Source organism: Crocodylus porosus, unplaced genomic scaffold (genome assembly GCF_001723895.1).
Source record: "Crocodylus porosus isolate Cpor-Errol unplaced genomic scaffold, CroPor_comp1, whole genome shotgun sequence".
NCBI classification, from domain to species: domain Eukaryota; kingdom Metazoa; phylum Chordata; order Crocodylia; family Crocodylidae; genus Crocodylus; species Crocodylus porosus.
In genome coordinates, this window is record NW_017728906.1 from 90,160,345 (window position 1) to 90,180,547 (window position 20,203).

A 20,203-nucleotide genomic window follows, 5' to 3' on the forward strand; every position below is an offset into this window, starting at 1 on the left:
ATTAACACTAGTTGAGATCATAGAATCATAGAAAATGAGGGTTGGAAGGGACCTCAGGGGGTCATCTAGTCCAACCCCCTGCTCAAAGCAGAACCATCCCCAACTAGATCATCCCAGCCAAGACTATGTCTAGCCAGGTCTTAAAAACCTCCAGGGATGGAGAGTCCACAACCTCTCTAGGTACCGGTTCCAGGGCTTTACTACCCTCCTCATGAGAAAGTTTTTCCTAATATCAAACCAAAACTTTCCTTCCTGCAACTTCAGACCATTGCTCCACTGGCTTAATTCTGCAAAACAAAATGAAGAGGCACTAATGTGTCATTTTCTCCATTTTGGTACTGTCCCATTGACAGCTGAGATATTTTCTACTTTTGATCAAGATAAAGATCTCTTTTGAGGGATGCACTTATACATAGCCCTATGCCCATCACTGCAATCTGCCTTTAATGTCACCTATTCAAAAATGTTGCAGCAATCTAGGATGTCTAAGATCCACCAACATTCAAACAGTATGAGCAGTCTTTTCAATTAAATGAAGACTAACAATCTGATCTTTATAGCTTTGTACCTTCTGCAGTCAGTCATTTACAACTGGTCATGGTGGATGTACAATGTTACATTCCAGTCTTTTAGGCTCTTTACACTTATTTTGCCTAAGTCCAAATAGACAGTTCAAGACACAAGATAGTGGGGTAAAAAAACCTGGATCTTTGAAAGCTATGATGCAATATCACTGGTATAAATGAGAACATTTTGGGGCTGCAAGGAATATTTGGGTTGCAAGAACAGTACAAATAATCATTTGTACTATAAAATGAAAGGATCCAATTCTGCCCTCACACTAGCTTTATCCCATTTTCATGCCTCCAAATTACACCAACATAATTGAGACTAGAATCAGGGCCAACATATAATTTTAGAGCAACATGCAAATGTAGACAAATCTGTTAAACAGGAAATATATTTCTTTTCAAGTGGTTTGCATGGCCTTCCCTCTAGAGAGAAGGCTCAATTTAAATACTGACTTTGAACTCTATCAGCAATTGATTTACATATAATGTATTCCTGTACGCTCATTATTCAATAATAAAAATTGTCCTACATTTCCTAAAATGATTTTAGTATAGCTCTGAAACACTGCATCTCTGTTTTGCAGACAAGAGGTGGCAATATCAGCTCCCTTCTTTGCCACACATGCAGGTTGGGCATTCCAGCCTGCTCCTGGATGATGGGATTGGGCGCACTTGGCAAATTTGCACAGGGGCAGAAGTAAATTGAGGTGGCAAGGGGTGTATGGCTGCCAGGTGGGAGCCTGTGAGCCATACACTAACCCTTTGGGGGTCAACTGGAAGCCCACAGGCCACCAGCTGATCACTCCTGCCGCAGTCTTTCTGTACATCGCATAGCACTCCCTTTATCTTCAGTTATTATCACACACAAGAATATTATTCCCTCCCTTCAAATAACTCCACCTATTCCACCTCTGAGTAGCCATGGGCAAGTAAAATTCTGCCAAAAACATTTTCCACAGGAAAGAAAACCTGTGGCTGTGGGGTCTGGCAACAAGGTGCTACACATTTTATTTTAATACCTCCCCTAGGGCTCCACTCTTCTGGGTCCTCCTCCCCTTTATGAGTAGATCAATGCCTGCCTCTATTGATGCTCTCATTTTTCTTAAACAGCATCAGGCAGTGCCCATCTTTTGTTATACGTTTTTACAATGCTTAACACAATGAGGTTTTAGCCCCTGCCTTCAGCTCCTCGTTGTTCCAGCCTTACAAATCAGCCAAAACAAGCAAAGCAACTAACCACTTTTTCAGTCAGTTAGTCACTCAGTGGAAGGTTATCAATACAACCTAAAAGCTAAATGCCCCAAGGGATTTGATTTTAGAGGGGTCGATTCCTTAGCCACCCATGTATGGTTGGAATAGTTTTCCATTTCTCCGTGGCCAGTTATTTTGTCAAGGTATGTTTATGAATCAATTTTCCTCTTACAAAGAATCATCTGTATCCAAAACAGATCTTTGGGGAAGCTTTTCAATCCGTTTTTAGTACTTTTAGACACCAAAGGTGCATCAAGACACGCATGAATTTTTGGTTCCATGGGGACAAGTAGGGGCCACCGCTTCTTGTCCCCAGGGAATGCCCATGCCACATGCGCTTTCATGAGCAGCAAGTTGCCCCAGACGGCATAGGGGACGATGGAGTCAGCACTAGGGCTGTGCAAAACAGCACCATTTGGTTTCAGCTTCCATTTTGCCATTTTGAAGGTACAGTTTCATTTTGACTTTTCATTTCATTTTGAAGCACTGTTCCTTTTTGTTTCATCAAAACTGTTTTGATGTTTCACCCAGATTCTATAATGGGGAAATCACAAAAATGCCTATAATTTGTTATTTATTGCCTGATCTGAAGGAAAACAGCAGGGAGGGTAGCCCCTGCTGAGGCCACAAAGTCTGTCATGTTTCAAGAAGATAGGTGCAGGGGTTTCTGGGAAACTGCACCTCAAACAAAACTCGTGTGTGTGTGCGCGTGCTAAGGCACAGCTGTTTTTCCCTCCCTCCCCCAGAGCACTGGGATTGAAAGGGACCTCAGGAAAGGATGACAGTCACTGGCCAGCTACACAGTCAATACCCAAGCAGTCCTTCTGTCTCTTCCCCCTCCTTTTCCTTAGTCTCTGTGTCCCTGCAAGCAAGCCGAGCTTCAAAACTCCAAAAGTTTCAAAACTTCCAAAATGTTTCGAGTGCCCTCGTTTCATTTCGAGGCTGTTCGGAAGCCCTTCATGTCATTTCAATTCTGCCGTTTCGAGCTTGAAATGAATCAAAACAGTGTTGAAATGAAACACCTGGAGAAATTTTGCACAGCACTACCCAGCACTGTGCTGGCACCATCAGCCCTACCTGCAGTCCCGGGGGCCTTCCCGGGCTGTAGCCATGGTAATCCTGCCAGGCATAGCTTGACCGTCAGCTGCAACACAGCTCCAAGCAGCCCATTTGCACTCTTTAGCAGCACATGCTGCCCGAGTGTGTGCTGCTTCAGGTTTTTTTCTGCAGTTTTTTTTTAAACCCCTGGATATCCCCCAGTGGTGCCCCCCCAGTATCAGAAGGCACCAGTCACCCATGCTATTGAGTGACAGTCTTATTCTAACCTTCTGCTGTCTTACATGTTGTACTCAAGGGGCACATCTACGCATGCAAATGCTCCTGGTCAGCCATCTACACGTGCCATACTGCATAGTAATTACCCCTGAGTAAATCTGCGACTTGTATTTACAGGTAGCAAATTTACTCAGAATTAAAGCAAATTATTGTGCAGTAAGCGTCTGCACGTGTAGATGGTGATATTCACTGTACAGTAATTAGCTTTAATGTCAAGCAGGGTGTGTCTCTTGTAGATGCGCCCAAGATTCAGCTTTTTCAGTATAGGAACAAGGCACTGTAAAACAGTCTGGTACATAATGTAGGAAGAGGTAAGGTATATGAGCATTATTCCTGTGTCACTCTATGCCTGAGTGTGAGGTTGTTCAGCAGAACCTTGCTTGTTCAAGTCAGTGACTGGGAAGCCTATTTAAAATTAATGAAATGAGAATGCAGTGAAAATTATGTATTGCAAATGTATACTTTGTTAAACTTCAACTTATACTTAATTTTAATTATTTATTACATTACTATAAAATATAGGAATTGGATATTCTAAAAATAAACAAAGCAGCATTAAATATGAACCTGCTTTTAAATGCAATAAATCTTTGCTAAGGGAGGAAGAGAGACCTCAGATTACCAAAGCATACAGTTCCTCAGGGAAGGCATTTAATCTGCTTGTGTTCACACGGCCCCAGCATCTTTTCAGAATTATTCCAATATACCAATACAATAAAAGCTCATTAGTTATTTTATAAAGATAGAATCAATAGTAATTCTGTAATTTCTAACCATAAGTAGTATTTGGGGGAAAATAAAGAACTGAACAACTGTCCTATTCCATGCAGAGTCAGACGTTGCCTACGTTTTGGTTCATTTTACCATATTTTTATAATTATAAAAAGGTCCAGTTCCTCAAACTTCAGATTAAAGAAATCTTACTTACACAAGTAAGTAACCCCATTAACTTCAATATAAGGAAACAAATACAGCTCAGCTTCTGCTAAACTAGCACATGCTTACATGTGTTATTGTATGACAGCCTAAAGGAGCATGATTTAAAGTTAGTTTCCTTCTTCACACTATTCCATCTGGGGCCTATTCCTGTAGTCCAGGGATATCCAAATTCCAGGCAGATGTGGGCCATGCAGGAGGGCCACAGACCATGTAGGCACCCCCTTGACTTCCCCCGACCGCGCCAGCTGCTCAACTCAGGCAGCCCTCTCTCCCTCCCCATCAAGGCTGTGAGTGCAACAACCTCCCCTGCTCTCCTGGCTGCATGCACCACCCAATCCACCATAAAGAGCCTGGCTCCATCCTTTGCCTCCCACACAGTTCAGGTACCCTCTAGCTCCCTCCTGGCTGCTGGGGCAGAAACAGCTTGAGGAAGGGGAGGAAAATGGGATTAACTGCCAGGCAGAAGCCCACAAGCCACATACTGACCCTTTGAGAGTGGCACATGCCCTGCAAGCTGCCAACTGTACAGCCAAGCTATAGTCTTTCTGCACAAAGTGCTCCTAGTATCTTCAGTTACTATTATACACAAGAAGCGACTCCAGAATCAAACCCTTCACCTTCACTTTTACAAATATAGTCTCCGAGTCTGGTCAATATTTAACATTGTCTTTGAAAGAATTTCCCACTTCCTCCCATGCCTGAACCATTTTTGCAGATATTTTGAAATATATTATATGATTACTTTTAAAAAACAAAGAGAAAAATTACTGACAGTGGACCAATTTACACCAAAATAGATTTATCACACCCATCAGTGATAATTCTAGAAAGTTTAATTGTTAGGATTTGATAGAGTGTTTCATGAATCCTGCCCAATAAGCTTTTACAATTCTCAATAGACTATGTTCATTGGACTTATTTACTAATTATTTCCCAATTACAAGCATCCCACAGGTCTGAATAATTTTTGATGGAGTGAGCCAACTTAGTTCCATAATACATTCAAAGACAAATTAAAGAAGTAGTCTGTGTAGTAGTCAAAGCAAATGCAAATGTTGGGGGGTTTTCTGAGGATTTTCTAACATTATTACCATGCATAAGTAACAGCTGGTGCGTGTCAAACCTTTCATGGTATTGTCAGGCCGGGGTTTCTGCTTAAAGTTTTCAGTAAACGGAGATAACTATTAAAAGCAAGAAAAAAAGAAATATTCCAGCCTGCAGATACTGTAAATGTCGCTGTCTCCATAAGGATATAGAATCTGGACAAGCATATGAAGCATAATCACATATTTTCAAACCACTTAAATAGAACATGCCCCAGGGCATGCTGTTGAGGAGCCAGCATTTTTCAGCAGCAGGTAACAGATACAGTTTCCTTTCCAGGAGTCTCACAATCCAAGCTTATGAGTTCTAATATATCAGCTTGCTGCCAAGCACATTGTTTTAAGGAGGGCGGATGTTGGTGTCTTTAGTTCAAAGTTAATTTTGCTTGACTTGAGGATCAGAGGATTTGGAAAATTACTCTTCTGATACACTGGTTTCATAGAAGCATGAAACTAACATTACTAACGCTATGGTGCTTAATTCCATCATCTTCCTTCACTCGCCCTTTCTACTTTCAGCATAGCATTTCACTGGAACACAGAAACACAAGAAGGGATCAAATGGGTCAAAGACCAGTCTTTTCTGATTGCAGACCACCCTTCGATTGTGTTAAGTCCACCAGTGACAATGTTTAAAGTTGCATACTAATTCCAAAATATTCTTTCCAAAATGGCTTCCTTTAATTTCAAAATCCCTGAGCAGCAGCATTCCTAACCGTATCTGCCATGGAAATACCAGTACACCAGTTACTGACGCCGTAAGCTTTGACCCAGCTGTCCTTACTGTTATGAAATTTTCATTCAAGTTTGTTTGTTTCCAAAGCATCTGACATTTCCTTGACTACTTCGCACAGGCACTTGCTATTTTCTTTCTCTGCTGCCTTAGCCACAGATAGGAGAGTGTTTTGATTTTAAAAGTACTGCACTTCAAAGAAGAAAAATAGAACTCAGTTTTGTTTAGCAGACCAGAATTAGGAAGTCAGTGTTACTTTGTGCCTTGAAGGCATGAGCTCCTGCTGAGGCTGATGTGATATCACACCACATCAGAGGGAAGTTACAATGGCAGAGGGGCAACCTTCCCTTAGCTAACCTTGGCAATAAAAACAGAAGGGAAGGGGGGGTAGGGCAGGAGTCTATGGTATCTCTGTTTTATGATTGATCCTGGGGAACCCTAGAGGAAGACTCACTGCATATGGGGGTAATGCCTAACTTAATCACCATGTGGATATAGTAGAGAAGGCCCCTTGCCCTGTCACATCCTATCACCAGGTGAATCTTGAAGTCATGCCAGGGACACGTGAAATCTACTTCTGAAGAACTGATTAGCATCCATTTAATTGCTGTAGTACTTGTTTCAGAGCTGAATCACATCCCGGTTGTTAATCTTCACACCTCATTTACTTGAAAGATATTAAATCAAAGCTAGCAATTAAAGAAAAATATCAACTTTAATGGGGTTTACTTTGATTTTTTTCTTTTTAAAGTTCAGACCTCCTAATGATTCTGCAGTAAATAAGAAAGCAAATCCAGAAGCATAATGGAGAGAACAATGGCACTATCAATAGATGGATACAAATTGTTGCAGGAATAATAGTTAGCTTTCTTGCCAATTTTTAATCTGAGCCAATCCCTTGGCCATTGTGGCCATGCAGAACCCCTCTGAAGTTCCCAATTAGCGATTGGTTCTCCACTAGCGACTAAACATGCCATTGGTATGTGAGGCCTCCCTTTAGTTTCATACACAACAGTAATCAGTTAGTGGCGGAAGACAACTGCAACAGAATAGATGCTGCATATCCAGCTATTCAGTCAAGGACTTCTTGCAGGCTTCTTTAGAAATAAAGTAGAATGTCAGCAGCAATAATTCACAGCTATCTAGAGCTCCTGTTCTGTCGACCCTGTCTGACCAGTTTCAGACCTAGACAAATGTATGTATGCCAGCTAAATGTGGCAGAATTCTCTCTGCCTTGATTTTAAGATGACACAATTCATCAATATGAAACAATCTCCTCTTCCCTCGTGTCCCTGCTTACCAGAGGAGTTACTCAGAGTAACAGCACCAAACATCAAGTACAGGACCTTCACATCACTTTCAAACAATGTTTTTTAAATAAAAATGCTTGTACCAGATGGGATGCAAAAGTATTTTTTCAGTTGCACAGTCTGCTCAAACTATGCCCTTATTTATCTCACAGCGACCTTGCAACAGCAACATATCCCTAGCGACTGCAAAGCTTAATTATTGTAATTCCTTGGTCCTAAAGCTTCCAGCAGAGCCTCTCTATTGCCTGCAGCTTTTGCAGAATGTAGTGGTGTATTTGCTCACGGGTTTCAGTAACTGTGATCACATTACACCCACCCTGCATTCTTTACATTGGCTGTCTATAATCCGGCAGATTGATTTTTTTACTGTCTCTGTTGGCCTTTTTAAAATTCCTAATAATAAAGACCTTACATACCATAGGAATATACCCATGTATTTCCTTTGGTTAGAGACTTCACCCACACTTTTTGGGGCCTAAACCAGGGTATCCTACTGTAACTCAGCAGACTCCCAGGTCTTTGCTATGGTGTTCCTTAAGATGTCCCACTTGCCACCTGTATCAGCCCCACCCTTTTCACCTTTGCAGGAACATGGTCAAGACAAAAATCACTAAGTTCTCATTATTTAAAAAATAAAGACCCCTAAGTGCTTTATTTTTCTCTGAAGCATGCAGATGGCAGCTAAACATCTCAGGCAATGTAAAGAGCAGTCCAAGGGCATATTAAGTGAGCATAACCTCGAAAGCCTAGGAGCTATTGCCACCTGCTGTGCTTTCCCAGCAAGGCAAGAACAATGAACCCCTAGGGGACCCCTGCAGGACAAGATGATATTCAGGCATGAAACACCTCTCCCCTAGGGCAGCGGTCTCCAAAGCGGGGTGCGCACACCCCACGGGGTGCGCAAGACAATCAATGGGGTGCAGGAAGAAAATATTAGAACTTCTATTTATTTTTTATCTAAAAAATAAGAAAGAAATTAAGCTTTTCTAATATTTAATATATGGATTGACACTGGCGCCCTCACTCGGTCCATATGTCAGACGGTCACGTGTCATGTACAGTACGCAAGGTATCCTGAGGGAAGAGTGGGAGTTCCACAATGCGGAGGGGTTGACAGTGGTGCCCTCACTCATATTGGGGGTGTATGCTCAAAAATTTTTTACTGATAGGGGTGTGCGATCAAAAAAGTTTGGAGACCACTGCCCTAGGGGACTGGCAAAAAGCATAACTGGACCAGAAGACCACTCCCTCCTCCAGGTCCCCCAACCAAAGCACAGGAAAGCATAAATTCATAGTAAGCTATCAATTCCTGTTTTTAATGAAACACCACCACAAACACACTGTCAGTCCCAGGGCTAGTATTGCAGGGGTGAAGGGAATCCAGACGCATGTCAGTATAGAGACTGTAATTGTGCTTCACTGAAGGTTCCTTCCCACCAGAACAATATGCTAGTAAAACAGCCAAGCAAAATCTGACTGCAGATCACCACCATCATGAATCCCTACACTCTTTTTTAAATTAAAAAAAAAAAATAGTAGTGAAAGTAGTAACACAATTAACATGAACAAGAAACAGTAGTGGGCAACGAGTCATTCTAAAAATATAGCTATCTGTTAAGGGAAAAGGATTGAATGCAGTGGGTAGAACTATTTGTTATGGAGAGATGCTAATCTCTTCCCCACAGAAGTTTTCCATTACAACCTCCAATTCTGAGCTTCCTAAGTTCATCAAAGTGAAACCTGGCCACACAAAATTTCACAGGTGTGTGCCAAGAAAAGCTTTGCTCTGGACAGTTTGAGGAAAATTGATTATGGCATTCTGAAGATATGAGAAATCCAAAAAAAGTGAGGTGTTCTTCATTTCTTGGGCAGGTTCCTAATTTTTTTTGGCTCATCATAACTTAAGAATGGCTAAGCTTTAGAAACTCTGAATTTGCTTTTAATATGGCTTGGTGAACAGTGGTACCTTTCATTGGTTTTAAGCTATTTTATTAGCAAGAGTGGATTTGGGCACACAACTGATGTTGTGATGGCTTGTAACACTGGATGCTGGCTTGTATTTACTGCAGGAAAGCTCATCTGACCCATCACACACCACCTTGTCAACTCATCAATACACATGATGTTTAGGAGACACAGAATAAAAGGCTTAGTCCTCTTCCCTTAAATGCAAAAAGGTTTAGGATTTTTTCTGGACTTCACAAGTTCCATACAGAACCAACTTTTCCCCAAGCCAGATACAAATGTGTTCCTATAGTGCTTACGAGCCTTGCCAGAACCAAAGCACCTTCAGGCACTCAAGATCTTCCCTGACTCAGTCTACTGGCTCCATAGTCATAACCCTAGTCCCCACCCCAAGAAGCCTATAAAGCTCCACTATAAAGGAGCTTCACACCTCACAGAGCACACAAGGATTGCCAAAGCTCTACTTCAGTTGTGCTTACACACACTGTTGGCTTAGTAAGAACTCCCTCACTTCTAGACTGACTGCCACCTCCTAGCTGAAGTCCTCCTTTTTTACCTTGTGGCATCTTCCTCTACCTTTCTCCTTCAGTCTGCTCCCATTTTCCAGTTCTGAATGCCACACGTATGCTTCCCCAATAACAACCTTTCCACAAGCTCCTCCGTAACTGGGGAGTTCTACAAGGATTTATAAAGTTATTAAGCATATTAAAATCCCAGACCAAAATAACAACAATAATAATAACAAAAATAAATCTCTTCATTAAACTGCAATGCAGCAAAACCACTTGAGGAGACCTCAAGATGCAATTAGTTTTCCATGAAGATGGAGCCTGGATAAACCAAGAAATGCCTGTACAGCAGGAATTGATTCCTTGCAAAGAGTGCCTTGTTAGTACAGCTTCCAAAACATTTTGGTTTTCATAAAGAAAAAAATGTTAGTCTTGTGCATTTGTTGACAAAAACACCTATACAGAAAACTAAGTTCAAGAATTCCCTTCTACACTTGTCACTTCCTTTGACAGCAATGATCACCAACTGAGTTGTCTAGAAAATATAAAGCCCCACAGTTGATGGGTGAAGGAAACCCTAGGACAGTTCTTGCGTTAAAAAGGCTTCTCTGCAAAGTACATTTTAGCACAGAAAATACTGCAGTTAACAAAGAGGCCCATTCTTTTGGAGATACACACATGCATGACTCCCATTAATAGGAGTTAGGAGAGTGCATCAAGAAGAAACAGACTTCAAAGCATCTTCATTTACCAAACATTGATCGTGCACAAAAGCGCCTTTTAAGAACGACACATTCTTTGCCCTATTGAATCTTCCTCCTCAAAAACAAAAGGCTGTTGTAGGCAGCCAGACTCCACACTATCAGAAAACCCCTACATTATTATAATCCCCTAAATTTAAACAACATTAACAATTATGACGCAGACATAAAAGCCACAAAATTCAAATGATTTTCCCAAGTGGCAAGAACAGCACCAAATCATTTTGCATCTCTTGATCAACTCTATACTTTCCCAAGCATTTTGTTCCAGGGGTGCAGACGTTAAGCATTTAAGGTAAAACACCGGTGGTTAACTAACCTAAACACTTGTCTCAAGAGAACACTCAGCGCTCAGTCAATTATTAGAGAAACCACCCATGCGGCAGTGATCCACAGAGTCCAGTATGCCTTCCTAACACACTTCTGAAGATGGCATGGTATGTGCCCTGCCATGAATCCTCAGGGTGTATGGTGGGACAGAACTATGGTTAGAAAATGCAGACAGTATTGAAGGGTTGGGAAAACCTCTTAAGCCTCCTTAATGCTGCAAACTCACATAGGGCCCCATCAGCTTTAGCCCTCCTTGATGTTTGGATTGTAAACTTGGCTATGAATGTATTTCTGCAAATGTATTGATCATGGCATAAGGCCCACTGGCAGGTTTGTTTCTTGAGGATACTTTCTAAAACAGGTTACAATTCTTTGTGCAAATGTGTGTGTTCAGCACCCAAAATCTTTAAGAAGTGTTTTGGAAACATAATCTTTGTGTAAGCACAGAAAGTACTTTTCAAGGTTTGTCAAAATAATGAAAAAACAGGACCTTTTAATGCACTTCTGCCTTTTAAATGTTTTGAGTCTAAAGTAGCTGAGAGATGGGTATGTGCAGGGGGAGGGGGAAAAGAGAGAGCGAAGCTTTCTATACTTAAGCTATACTAAAACTCAATTCAAGCAATTATTTTTTCCATCTAAGATTTTTTTTAACCAGATTTCAGTCAAGCATCAATTTTCATGGGTGCATTATAAACTCTAAAAGTAGAAGATTATGAAGGAAGGGGCTGACAACTCAGTTAAAGTCAAGCAAATCGTGAACACTAAGCCAATTATTTGGCCATATTGTAATGAAAAATTCTTTGGGCATACATAGTAAAAAAAAACACCACACAAAACAAGCCCTTCTTCATTGTTAACAGAAATTTTTTAAAAGAACATGGATAAGTATGGCCCTAAACTTGCCTGCTATGTACCGCAAAATAACTAAGATAAGTTTCAAATTTGCCACTATCCATTTTTATTATAAAACATGTATATCTAGTTATGAAATTCAGCTACTGTAAACTATTTTATGTGAGTAGTTGAAATATAGCTTGTAGAACAAAAAGAATGATCAGTGAACAAGGATGATTACTGAAACATGGCTTTGTAGAAATTATATCATACACATTTATTGCAATTTGCAAAGCACCTATTCTCATTGTAAACATTGTATAACACTTTTTATATACAAAGTTCACTGAATATAAAGGATATAGCAAAACATATCCTAACTCATTTATGTTTTTAAAGGTATTTATTTCTTACCTCCCATGTTTGTCGTCTGTGACTGACAACAGCTTGTAGTCAGAATACAAATACTTCTAACAAAGTCAAGCAGTCCTGATCCAAAGCCCACATATCAATAGAAGATCTTCTACTAAACTTCAGTGAACTTTGGTTCAGGTTCATAGTGTATTACATGGCTTAACTCCTCAGTCTATAATATACAGCATGGTAAATATTCCACAACTGCTTGAGAAAAAACATGGCAACTATCCTACATGTTTCAGGTGTATAGGTAGAGATGCTTCATCAGCTTGACGAAGGTACTTTTCAAGGTTTGTACCTGAAAGAAGAATTTTCCCAACTATAAAAGACGGTCTAATAAAAGATGTTGGGTTTATCCAAAGAACCTTGGCAACTATCCTAAACACTTATTTGTTTTTTGCAAACATATCCTTTACAAAGTATGTATGTTTTCAAGATACCTGAAATAATAAATTGATACTCAGTTAAGTTTGAAGTCAAAGACTATTTCTTGTAGTTATCAAGGGCTTATTGTTTATAACTGACTTATTACAACCTGACACTGACTTGTAGATAAGTTTACTGATAACTGATGATTTGTTTTACTGATAACTGATGATTCAGATTCCATAAACATTGGAAATGCAGGACCAGTACCAGACTGTACCAGGACAGCTGATGCAATTATTGACCATTCTGCAGAGCCTTACAAGGAGGGGGCTGGTTTGCTTATCCCAACAGTGGTGGTAGGTTCTGTGATATGGAAACCTGTCTATTAGGAACTTGAGTCCACAGGCCATCAAGCAGCCATCAGATGGTAACAACTTTCATTTGTTACCAAGCCTGGTTCAAAGTGACAGGCTAAAGGTGAAAGGCTCCATATCTCATTACCAGTCACATGAGCTATCCAACCACACTTTATGTTGTGAATTCTAAGATAGCTACTATCCTGCTGAATTTGTGCTGTATTCGGGGAGCGTTTTTTGAACTAGCATTTCTTTAGCTGTATACCGGTCTCTTTCACAAGGTTTATAAAACAAGTCCTTGTTACTTTTATATCCAGTTGTGTGTACCCATGCTTGTTTTACTAAAGCGATCATGATTCAATCCCATACCTCAGCATCATGCAAAGCTCCTATGAGAAACAGAAATGAACTAATTTTATTTTTAAGGCATTAAAACAAAATCACAGGATTTAAATCTTGATTAAAATAAAACAGATGTTGGACTGAAATAATGAATTTAAAAGTGTGTTGTTATTGTACTATTGTGGAACACTACACTAATGGTCAAAACTCCTTGCAAGTATACTATCCAAGATTACCTGCAAGTTTTCCTGTACGGGATCAAAGCTTTTGTTTACACCTGGTTTTAATGTAACCAAACCAAAAGTATCTTTCAAAAGACTTACTAAGAAGAAAATCCTCTGCCAAGCTTCAGCAAACAAGTTTAGTAAAGGGAAGTTGGAGAAACAGAAATCATCTTCCGATGCTTTGCAAGCTCAGGAAGCTCTAAAGGCTGATCTATCTGATCACTGATTTCAGAAACCATCAAAGTCTCTGTACCTCTGCACAGGCACAGATGGCTACTGAATTCACAAAGTTTCAGCTATAATCCCCCAAAATCCCCTCCATGGTGTGGCTCATGGATCCCTTCAAATGATGGATGCAGGCACAAGAATGGAACGTATATTCTGCATGGTCATCTAGAAACTTCCATATCACAGGGACAACAGTCCACCCAATTCCCAATTTTTAAAGCTCAAAGTATTTCCATTTGCTTCAATGGACTTTGAATCAGGCCCTTGAAGAACAGTGCTTACTGTGTTTAAATTAGTTCTCAACTTTTTTAGCCTCAAGGCACCCCTTCCGTAACTTTTCTGAATTTTGTAGCATCACAGCAGTTGAAAAATCACTGATGTGTATTTAAACTCAGAAGAGATATGAAGGAGAGCCTTGAGGCTAGAAAAATTGAGAATCAGTGATCTAACTGGTGCCACTTAAGGGCAGCAAGGCCAGATCCCACCCTGCCATGCCCTGCCCTTTTCACTCCTCACCCCTGGTCCAGACCTCAGGGGCAAGGACAACAACCACTGAAGCTGCTCCTGCAGGGTTTCACACACCAGCAACCACCTCTACAGCCCCTCCTACCTGTCCTGGGGACATGGAAGGAATGGAGAGCACAGGCTGGATTGCAAAGTGCAGTTTGGTCCAGGCATCCACGCACCGCTGGCAGCAGAGCACGCTGCTAGGAGCCTGGGGGAGGGGGCTGTCTGCAGGTATGAAGGTGAGAAAACCAGTAGAGGCAGCAGTTTCCAGATAAGCAGCTTCAGACATTGCTCGAGTAGCTGGGGCAAATGCAGGGTGCCAGATGGAGGAGGAGGGCATTTATCTCCCCATACAAGGGCCATGCGGCGTAACAGCCCTAATGGGATCACGCATCACCCTGGTTGAGAATCACTGATTTAACATACTAAAACATGGGAGTACAGAAAGTGTTATGAATGCTCGTGTGGTAGCACCTATGAAGGCACACAACAAACATTTATTTTCTGTCTAGGTATTAAATGCCTCCTTCCTTAAAGCACAAGAGAAGTTTAGAAAAATGCAACAAAACAATGATAAGGACACATCTTCAAAGGAACTAAAAAGGTAGTAAAGGCCACATTGCCTCCTTGTGCCTGATACTGTAAGATGCAATGCTGCACACACTCAACTCCCAAGGAATTCTTTAGAAGCCTTCAGCTTTGCTCAAGATTGGGCTTCTAAAAAGTGACTAGCCTTAAATAGCCCTTTCAAGGCCAGTAAACAGTGACTGTCAAAGCAACTGCCAAGAACAAGCTCCAAGGTCAAGGGCCCCTGAAAACAGCTCCTGACATTTAACTCCAAAAACATACATCTGTCCAGATGCATTAAAATTGCTTTACCAGTTTATACAAATAACTTCCCCCCCAATTATATAGTTGGTCCAATAAGATATCATATATTTAAAAAGCACAAACAAAAAACCCAAACACCGTCATGACTCGCAGTAGAGATGATATGTTTTATTAGACCAACAAGATTTTTGCAAAAAAAATTCTTTCATTCTTTAATAAAGAAATTTTTTTTGCAAAAACCTTGTTGGTTTAATAAAATATACAATCTCTACTATGAGTCCCAATTGCCTTTTCCTCTAGACCAATATGGCTACAGCCTGGAAACCCAAACACTGTCATACATTTCTTGAATCATCACAACTACAACACTGAAACATAAGCATTATGATACCCTTAATCTTCAATCTAATGGTTGCAAACTCATAATTAAATTTGTACACAAGTCTTTTTAAAAAAATGCAATTTGACTAAAATAATTTGATTTTTCCAAATGAAAAATATATTTTGTTAAAGAATCACCACTAATCATTTGTCAGAAAAGAAACTCTCTTCCATAAATTCCAGCAGGGGCTAAATTATAATGTTAGTGTTTTCAAAGATTCAAAAAAAAAAATTCTGCTTTGTACATCGTCACTCAGATTTAACATAGTAATATAATTCACTTCTTCATTTTGTATTATACAAACATTTATACATGTGCTAAGTTTTGAACACAGGACCATAGTTCCATTTGTGGGGAGACAGAATACATTTAATAAATAATACCTATGCATATGTGTTTACAGGGTTTTTGACTGTAAGCTCTTTAGCACACAGACAGCACTTCCTCTCATGTCTCTATGCACTATCTAAAGCATTTTCAAAGACACTTTCAAAATACTCATCATCTATGAATGAAACACTCACTTTAACTCACGTACCTCATAACTTTTAAGTTTCATAATTGATTATCTGTGCCAACATTTTAATAGGGATTGTTTCTAACTGCAGAATTTTAACAGAGCCCTAGATATATAGTATGTAATTGGATTCAAAACACTGCTCTGAGTTAGCACAACCCACGAAAACCACATTAGGTGACTTTTTCAGCTACATAAAATATAAAATGCAAGGAGCATGAATTCAGAACAGGCCCTTAAAGGTATAAAGTTCAGAGCAGAAACATGTACACAGCTGCTCTAAAAACAACTGTGTTCAGATAAGTCTGAGAGCAATTATTTTTGCAGAATACTGCACACAGTCAACTGCACTAAGCAATTAAACATGACAAAAGGTCAGATGGTGCCTAATAAACCATTTACTGCTACAATTATACTCAAGTTATAGGCAGCCTAACATTTTATAACAATAAGGAAATGATTCAAGAAAAACCTACCTTGTTTTAGTTTATTTTTCAGTCACTACTTTCAGCATTAGTCACAATTTTTCATATGCATTAAACATGCAAAAAAAAGTAATATCAGAACATGTTATTTACGAGAATACCTTTATTCAAGAGGAGGCTCAACAGCCTAATTCAGCAAAATAGACTCTGGAACTGCACTGCAAAAGTGATAGCAAAACCAGGTATTCTGTTGTCTGAATGAAATCCTAACGCCCATGTTCCAAAGTTGGTGTGGCAGGAGAGTCATCACAACTTTTTCAAAGTGCCAGCTGCCTCACTGACCACCTTCCCTCCATTTGCAATCTCTGTTGAGCTCCATTGGCATGCCTCTCTGCCCCCATAATTTGTAAATACATCACATCCCAACAGCAACTACAGAAATGGTTTATATGGACACTCAGTATGCCAAAAAATAACTATTTCCTCATAATGCCATTAACAGGCAACACAAAGAGAGAGAGCCAGTACCAGAAACCATATTGTCTACCTCTGCAGATCACTAGCAGGCACTCTGCAAATTCTACACCAGATGCTCCCAAGGTTTTTCTTACTTTGTACTCCCTTTCAGATTTACCAGCTGCCTGCATACCCATACCACAATACATTTAATATTTTAACCCCTTAAACGCCAATTATTATAATGAAAAATAAATCCACCATTACAGTTTCTCCCCTATGCCCCCCCCACCAAACTGCATACCCCAGGGGTACATGTACCAGTTTGGGAACCCCTGCCCTACACCACAATTTAAAGTGGACTCTTATGGAGTTAACAGAAACATCTTGAAATTGGACAAGCTTGGATTATCAGTAAGCATGAACTGATAAATATCCAGAGCACGCCATTGGTGTAACTATTTAGTAACTCTATTCAGGACGCCAATCTAGATCAGTGGTCTCCAAAGTGGGGTGCGCACACCCCAGGGGGTGTGCAAGACGATCCATTGGGATGCGGGAAGAAAATATTAGAACTTCCATTTATATTTATTTTTTATCTAAAAAAATAAGAAAGAAATTAAGCTTTACTAATATTTAATATACGGATTGACACTGGCGCCCTCACTCGGTCTGTATGTCAGACGGTCACGTGTCACATACAGTACGCGAGTAGTACATGTATATAATTTATAAATAAATATACATATATTGGGGGTCCGTGCTCAACATGTTTTTACGGATAGGGGTGTGTGATCAAAAAAAGTTTGGAAACCACTGATCTAAATAACCATATGGCTTCTCTGAGTTTATTGAACTGCACCATTTCTCACTTCTACTAAACAAGAATAAAGGTCAGATTCTGTAAAGGGGGGGCAGGGCATAAAAGAAAATAACTATGTATGAGAAACAATTTCAAAAATTCAGAAAAATGGATATGCAGATTTTATTCTGCTTCTAAGAGAATGCGATATGCTACATAACACAAGACATGTGAACATTTTCACAATTTTCCTGCCCAACAAGCTAGTTAAGGAAGGTTCCTTTTAACATTTTCTTACTCGGGCACCTAGGTGTGTAATCTCAACATTCTCTTAAGAACATTTTATAATTGAATTCTCTCGCAATACATAATTTTGTCCATTTTTCAAGGGGGAAAAAAACAAGGGGGAACGGGTAAAACACTCAAGAAGTAACTTTACATATCAGTTCTGTTGCAATGCATTTATAAAACCTGACTGACTTATGAGCATATGTACCACAAGAGAAAACGTCTAATCTACCACCACAGGCCAAGCTGCACAGGTGCATCACAGGACGCTTCTTCCTATAAACCTTGCAAAACGCACAGCAGCTCTCACTAAGGTCCCTATCTTGCCACTTACACTTCAGAAGCAACCTTTACTGGGAGCTTCACCAGAGTTCTTTCTGGGTGGGTGAAGCAGACCCCAGCCAAGAAAGGCCCTCCTAACTCTTGCCCACAGGACACAGCCTTCTCACTTCATAGATGAGCTAGCCATTTACTCCTGCATGTACAACACAACTTTCCTTAGCTGTATGATTTATGGTCTTAGCAAAAAAGGTGCACTTAACACGGTGCGCACTCACTCGTGACTTTCAGTCAAATAAAATTTTTATCAGAAAACTCAAAAGCCGCCTCTTCTGACAGAGGGGCAGTTTTAAAGTCAAATTTCAGTTTGCAAACCCCAATCACTGACAGGAATGAGCTGCTAAAAAATCTGCAGGAATTTTAGCTTCAGAGAGAAAAACATTGACCTCTGCTGAACACACCTTATTATCAAAACCAGCTGAACTGTATCTTTTTCTTTTTTTTTGCTCAAGCGTTGGGGGAAAAAATTGCGTTCAGGTTCGGACACAGTCTGACCTTTGGAATGAAAACGTGCAAAGCTTAGGAAGCTGACTGACTTAAAACTGAAGATTAGATTGAAAGCCATTAGGTTGCCCCTGCCCCACCCATTGCTTAACATTTCCCCCTCCCTGCCAACATGTGAGAGAATTACATTAGTAAACCTTAAACCATGTAAGGGAATAAACTATTTGGACAGGGAATCAACTGAGAATGTTTTTTTCTAATAACAACAAAGGCTAGTTATCATAAGCTAGAGAAGATACAGAGGGAGCTGGCTGTGTCTGAGTTGGAAGTTATTACAGATGCAAGTTCCTGATAAAATATATAATCATTTTACAGATTTTACAGAAAGGATCAACTTTTTCCTATTACAAGGAAGCTTTTTCTGCCCCCCCTTTGACAAGATTACAAGGGAGAATCCAGCCACCTAACTGGTAGTCTGAAGTTCAACCTGAGAAAACAAACATAAAGGGGAGTGGAAGAGCCTTGGAAAGCAACAGCAAAGAAATTCTCATTTAAATTCCTGGAAAGCACTGCTGCTCCAAGCCGATCTATTCAGCTCTCAGAATGGGCAAGTCCTGCTAAACACACACAGATGGATACACACACACACACACACACTCACACACCCCCATGCTCACTCACACACTCTCAACCCTCCCTCGCACACTCATCTCATGCTTACTCTCATGCTCACTCATTCACACGCACCCCATGCTCACTAACACACACCTCATGCTCACGCAAATTCACTCATGCTCCTACACACACACATGCTCAGACTCACATGCTCACTCACTCATTCACACACTTGCTCTTGCACACCCACCTCATTCACTCATGCTCACTCACACTGTCACTCTCATTCACTCATGTGCACACACATGCTCACTCATTCCCTCACCTGTGTGCACTCTCACACACGCACACGCTCACTCATGCACATGCACGCTCACTCACGCACCTATGCCGACTCATTCACACACATGCTCACACACACGCTCCTTCACTTGTGTGCGAATGAGTGAGCATGTGCATGCATGCACACACACATGCTCACTTAGCCATGCACGCCCACTCACTTTCATTCATTTGTGCTCTCACACATGCTCCCACTCATTTGCTCACCTGAGCCCATGCTCATTCTCACTCACACGCGCTCTCACGTGCACACACTGGGCTCACTCTCACACGCAGGCACTCGCAGGCTGTTAGGACACACCGAGCAAAGGATCCCAGGACCCCAAGGCTGGGCGGAGGGTGGTTCATTCCGGCCAAGGGCGCAAACCCCAGCGCCCCCCGCCGTGCAAGCCCAGCGCGCGCAGCCTGCGCCGCGGCGGCATCGCAGCCTCTCTGCAGAGCCCCGCGGAGGGGAGGGCCAGGGGGCTGCTGCTACCCCGGGGCCCCAGCTCCATCCCCCCGCGGGTTTGAGCCCCTTGAACCTCCCGCAAGCCTTTGCCATTGTGGCCGCGCTCCCTGCGGGGCACGGGCAGGGCTGGTACCTCCGGGCGGGAGCGGAGGGCGCTTCCGCACCACCCTAGAGAGCCGGGAGCCGCCGGTGCCGGTGCTGCGAGCTGGGGCTGGGGCTGGGGCCGGCG

The 20,203-nt window shown here is 41.1% G+C and overlaps 1 protein-coding gene across 1 annotated transcript in view; it reads right to left on the bottom strand.

Moving 5' to 3' along the window:
• Positions 1–20,197, bottom strand: part of ST6GAL2 (ST6 beta-galactoside alpha-2,6-sialyltransferase 2) — a 73,773-nt gene extending 53,576 nt beyond the window's left edge. Inside the window, exon 1 of the mRNA XM_019529589.1 lies at positions 20,108–20,197. The gene's annotated coding sequence lies outside the window, so the exon portion shown is untranslated. The remainder of the gene's footprint in view (positions 1–20,107) is intronic.
• Positions 20,198–20,203: the final 6 nt, after the last annotated feature.